Source organism: Camelus ferus, chromosome 14, assembly GCF_009834535.1.
Source record: "Camelus ferus isolate YT-003-E chromosome 14, BCGSAC_Cfer_1.0, whole genome shotgun sequence".
Classification (NCBI taxonomy): domain Eukaryota; kingdom Metazoa; phylum Chordata; class Mammalia; order Artiodactyla; family Camelidae; genus Camelus; species Camelus ferus.
The window spans coordinates 12,910,157-12,916,620 of NC_045709.1; positions in this window are offsets into that span (position 1 = coordinate 12,910,157).

A 6,464-nucleotide genomic window follows, 5' to 3' on the forward strand; every position below is an offset into this window, starting at 1 on the left:
GATAGTTTATATGTTTTATTTAATTCTTGGATAAGCGTTAATTTTGTGTGTGTCCTAGAGCTAATATGAAGAACATTTTGTATGAATTTAGTTGAAACTCAGTATCTGCTACTGATTGCTCATTCCTTTAAATAATACCTCATGTGAAAGTTATGACCAATACTTGAAACAGACTATTTCTGCCTTTAATTATCTTCAAATATTACCTCATAGTTTATCTTATGCCCGTTCCTAGAAGGTGTTATTTGTCCATTTTTAGTCTATACTCATAAAACCTTTTAGAAATTATATTGTATCGCTTGTATATGTTGTTGACCATTCCCTCAGAAGCAAGCTACCGAGTGGGGAATCTTTCCATAGCGCTGCTTCTGCGAGGCTCGCTTCTGCTGCCCTGTGAGCCTCTTCTCATCATAGCAAAGGAGCCGTACCCTCTTCGCCGTCTAGGTGTGTTCCTGGCGTCCTGCACAAAGGCTTATGTAAAAATGAAGAGAGCATTTTTGGAGCTCTTGCAGTAAGCACTGGGGAGTGGCTTTAGGGATCTCACAACCCTGTCAGACAAGTGCTAGCAACCTAACCAAGTGAAGAAGCCAAGATGTGAGCCACACAGTGAGTTAAATTTGAACCATGTGTTGACTAGCAATACCAGGCCACTTGTACTACCGAGGCCGTGAGCGTACACGGGAGGGCGGTGGGCACCTTCCTGCCTGAGGGAGTCCAGGAAGATTTCTCAGTGACATTCAAGTCTCACTTCAGAATTAGCATCCTTTATAAAGGCACAGAGTGCGACAGGCTAGGGTAGTAATGTAAGCATACAGCTGGATGGAGCTGAATGAAGTTTATAGTTTGAGTGAATGTCAAAAGCAAGGGAGGGACCTGAAGTGAACGAGCTTGTGAACCATGCGGAGGAACGTGGCGTTTGCTCTGTGGTCAGCAATTTGGAAAGTTACTAGAAAGCGCTTGGCTGAAGTCACTTAAGCTGCAGCATGTGGGTTGGATTAGAGACGGTAACCCGTATGGTTATTGCAGAGATCCCAAAATGCAGGTGGTGAAGACTGGCATTATGCGCAGGGAATGGAAGCGACCTCTCCAGTCTCTTTCCTTAATGGCCTGTAGTCTATATAGGATTTGCAAACAATCAATTCATACGACTGATGAAACTTCATTTTAAGCCTTACCACTCGATTTCCTAGATGGGTTTAGTCTGTGTATTTGTAAAATAAGTGTCACAGAATTTTAGAAAAGACTACACCAAATCAAACTTAACAAGACTTTGTAGTTTTTAAAGGAGACACAGTAGTAGTAAACAATGTCTAATTTGGGTCAGTTAAAAGATTAAGTATTGGACAGTATTGAGAAGGATGATGTATTAATGTATCCCCAAGACCCTTGTACTCAGGAAGTTCATTACAATAAGGACAAGTTTTTAACTTAAATTTTAATTTATGCCCAGTAAAATTGCATGGCAGAAGTTAAAAGTCATTAGTGTCTTTAACTCCTAATTAGTGAGCAGGGAAAATGGAATAAGGAGAATCATCCAGGATGTCATAGTGGCTTATGGTGAAAAAGAACATGAGAACGAATGTATGTGACTGAAGCATTGTGCTGTACACCAGAAATTGACACAACATTGTAAACTGACTATACTTCGATAAAAAAAAAAATTAATTAATTAATTTAATTAAAGAAAAGTAAAATCATCCAGGAGAAGGCACGGAAAAGTGGAAGAAACAAGCACACAGGGAGATGTGAGCCCGATTTGTCTGTGTGTTCGATTCACAACTGTGAATGGAAAGGAAGCCACAGCCTCAGAAGGCTTTTCAGGCTGGTTCAACTGAACAAACTCTTCCAAGAAAGCAGAGAAAGAAACACTCCTCAACTCATTCTTACAGGCCATTATAACCCTGATACCAAGACTCAGGCAAGAATAGTATGAGAAAAAAATTTGCAAGTCAACGTTATTCAAGAAAACAGTAAAACATCATTAAACAAAATATTATCTACATATATAATTTGTTCTTAAAAAAATGGTATACCATGATCAAGTTGGGCTTATGTGAGAAGTGTGAGGATAAAACACTAAGAAGTCTAAAAGTGCAATTCATCACGTTAGCAAATGGAGAAAAAAACGTTTTCTTGGTCTCTGTATAAAAAACATTTGACCAAATTTAACCGCCATAATGTTTAAAACACACACACACTTAGCAAACTAGGAAAGCAAGGAAACTTGAAAGGAAATACATAAAAGTGTAGCACACCTTATTTTTAATTATGAAATTTAGAACTATCCCATAAAATCAGAGACTGATCAAATAAAATATATTTCAGCCTTGCACTAGCATCCTAGCTAGCACAGTAAGACACAAAAAGTAAAAGGTGTAAGATTGGAAAGGAAACTACCAAGCTTAGTAAGATTTACAGATACATTACATCCAAAAGTCAACTGCAATTTCAGAGAAGAGCAACAGAAAATTTATTTCAAAAAAAACCAACAGACAATGGACTACTATTCAGCGCTAATAAGAAATGAGGTATCAAGCCGTGCGAGGACATGGTGGAACCTTAAACACATATTACTAAGTGAAAGAAGCCAGTCTGAAGAGGCTTCTGTATGATTCCAACTATGTGATAATCTGGAAAAGACAAAACTCTAGACACAGTGAAGAGATCAGTGGTTGCTTGAGACTGGGGCCTGGGCAGGGAAGGATGGGCGAGTAGAGTACAGAGGATCTTCAGAGCAGTGGAAATACCCTGTTTGGTAGATACTGCATTGAGGGATACATGGCATCACACACTTGTTCAAAACCACAGAATGTGAAACACCGAGAGTGAACCCTAAGGTGAGCTGCAGGACGCTGGGTGACCGTGATGTGTCAGTGTTGGTTCGTCAGTTGTAGCAAATGCTCCATCTGGTGAAAGACGACAGTGGGGGAGCCTGTGCCTGTGTAGGGGCAGGGGGCATCTGGGAAATCTTTGTGCCTTCCTCAGAACTGCTCTAAAAGAGTCTTCGAAAAAAGAGAGAGAGGAAAACAGTGATGTCACCCAGGAATAAATCCAATAAAATACAAGTAACAACTTCACAGAGAATTTGTTTTACCTTGATGAGAATCAGTAAAGAAAACGTATTTAAGTGGAAGCTGCATGGTTACAAATAGTAGATAATTTAGGAGGCAGAGTTTCTCAATCTATGAATTCAGTACAATTCCGATGAAAATCTCAACAGGTTTTGACAGGTTCTAAATCTTATTCTAAAATGTTACGTGGAAGAGCAAAGAATGACAAATAGCCAAAGCATTTCTACTAAATACCAAGACTTATAAAGCCATGGAAGCTAAGACAGTGCCGTACTGATGGAGGATAACCGAACTGGTAACAGAGCATAATAGAGAACCCACGAACATCCCTTATATGAAAACAACTTACAACAGAGCTAGCCCGGCAGATCAGTTTGTTACCTATAAGATGCCACGATAACTGGTTATTCACGTGGAAGAAAATTAAAATGGATCCCTACCCAACACCATGCACAAAAAGCAGCTGTAGGTGGACAAACGACTTAAATTCAAAGGGAGAAAACTCTAAAAGCTTTCAAAGAAAATATCAGAGAATATCTTTAAGATCATAGAAAGGGAAGGATTTTTAAATGAGGCACACCAAGCACTAAACATTGATGCTTCATATATTTAATATCAAAGGCATTGTAGAAAAGGAGAAAAAATAAGCCACAACTGGGAGAATATATTTGCCACGCATGTAACTGTCGAGTCTATACAGATAAGTATATAGATATAGATAAATATATATAAAGACTACTCATAAATCAGTAAGAAAAAGGAAAAAAATTTATAAAACAAAAGACACATATGTGTGATTCACAGGGAAGAAAACACGCACTGTAAATAGCCATGTGAAAAGTGTTCAGCTTCATTAAAATTCAGGGAAATCTAAATTCGGATTAAAATATCTAAATTTAGATATCTAAAGTCAGATTAAAGCTAAACAATATATTTGTTCAGAGATATATACAGATATGATTACAAAAACTTAAAGCAAGAGAATAATCAACACGATTATGGCTTGAGGTTATGGGGAGGTGGGGGTGAGATTTAGGGAAGAAAAACTCAGAGCTTATGGTGTTGGTAACGTTTTAATTGTGAGGTTGGGTGGTGTATTCATTGTCCATTTTATTCAATAAACACACACACATACACTATATATGTAATTGTACGTATAATTGTAATAATAGTGTACGTGTCATTTCACATGTATCATCAAAATTTCCGTAATCAAGATGTGTCTTCAATAGAATATTTTCTAATAGTCAGAGAATTTAGTTGGTGGGGTGGGCATTCAGGTAGAGATGTTTAGTCAAAAGATAGTTGAAAATATGTGTTTGTAATTCTGGGGAGAGAGTTCTAGGCCAGAGTTTCAGTTTGGGGAGTTATCACCACAACCACCCTTACAGACCTGTGGGCAGAATTCATTGCTTAAAGATGTGGACATTCAAGAATTGGATGAATGAGACTGAATAAGACAGAACGGACGATGTATACTGATGAAAAGTCAATGAAATCAGATCACCTCATCGTTTAAAGAAAAGGGAACATTTTCCTAAAGGAGAAGTGTCAAATGTCCTGTAACACATGTGTGCAGCTTAGCAAGAAATGATGGTGGGTGGCACCTGGCGAAAGAGTGTTCCTGAAACCAGAAGCTTAGGAAAGGAGAGACGCCTGAGGCGAATGGGTTGTTCCAGGGTAGCGTTTGTGCTCTAAGACCAACATTCAGGGAAGATTAAATATACATGTTTTGGGATAACATCCTGTCTGTCAAGAGTGGGAATAGAATTAGGGCTTTTAAAAACACACCCGTCCTATACAGTAGAACATGGTTATTTTATCTATTTTATATATAGTAGTGTGTATCTGCTAATCCCAAACTCCTAATTTATCCCTCCCTCTTACTATATTCAGTATCTTGTAATAACCTATAATGATAGAGAATATGGAAAAGAATAGATATATATATATGAATAACTGAATCACTATGCTGTACACCAGAAATTAACACAACGTTGTGAATCAACTATACATCAATTAAAACACAAAAAAAACAAAACCAAAAAACCCTGAAGCTGTCCTCATTTCGGGACTTTCCCTAGTCGAGGAACTTGAAGTTTAGATACACACAGAAAAATCTTCATCGGGAGTGCATGCCGGCAATTCCCCGTCTGCTTTATTCCCCTCTCCCTCGTGCCATGATGACGGGGAGAAAATTCCATTAATGTGGCCCACAGTGGTTTAAAGCAGAGGAGGAGGAGGAGACATTTCACATGGGCTTCTGTCTCATTTGCCTCCGGAGGCTCCGGGTTAGGGACTCAGCTTGTCCTAGGTGTTCCTTACTTGTTGAAATCACTCTTGCTTTCTAGGCTGAGATACTTGGAACATTTTGCAGGAAGAAGAAAAACAGTTGCATAGTCATCTTCCAAGGGGATGTATTTGTTGCAAGGGCCCTGGAGGCTCTTCCCAGCGGCCACCAGGGAACAATTATTGTTACTGTTGTTTTGAACCTTGCACCTCAGTGACTGGCGGTGCTGGCGTAAGTGGTGTTTGGCCAATGTTAAGGGGAAATGTATTTAGAAATTAGCTAAACCAGCACTGCCAAAACACTTTGTTTTTGTCTGATCTGGAAGGAAAGTGGCTTCCTGTTCCAGGCAAAGATTGTCTATGAGTAGATGCAAGAAATGATGGAAGCAGGAAGTTTTTCTGTTGCTCTTTCCCTGAGAAGTTAGTCCCAAAGTGGAGACGACATGGTGGTCAAGTGGAGGCTGGGAGGAAACAGAATGGCATCTATGAATGACAGACAGCCCAGAACCAGGGAGGGACCTGCAAGTTTTCAAATTGGCAGCAAACTGGAGAAGCATTAGACAAGAGAGAGAAGAAAATGTTTTGACATATCTAATTAATCACTGAGCAACCTTGAAACAAAAGGGAAAGATGATACTGGGAAAATTAACCCAACATTCCCATTTTAGAAAGAAGAACTGCTGAGTCCTGAGGACTATAGCTCAGCTCCCATTCCTGGTAATAAGAGTTACCATGTATCAATGCCGGTCATTATGATGCAGAAAAATGGGGCACAAGAGGGTGGTCATGTCCCAGGTGTCTGGCGAGTCCCTAGGATGCACCCCGCCAAGTGAGGGTCCTTGTCTTGTGCAGGAAATAATTCAAGAGCGAGCCATAGCAGAGTGCAAGCAGATTTATTCAGAGAGATGCACACTGCATAGACTGAGCGTAGCCATCTCAGAGCACCAGTGTGGAGTTTAGTTTTTATGGGCTCGGTAATTTCACAGGCTAACAAGTGGGAGGATTATTCCAAACACTTTGGGGAAGGAGAGGGTATTCCCAGGAATTGGGCCACTGCCCAGTTTTTGACCTTTTATGGCCAGCCTCAGAACTGTCACAGCGCCT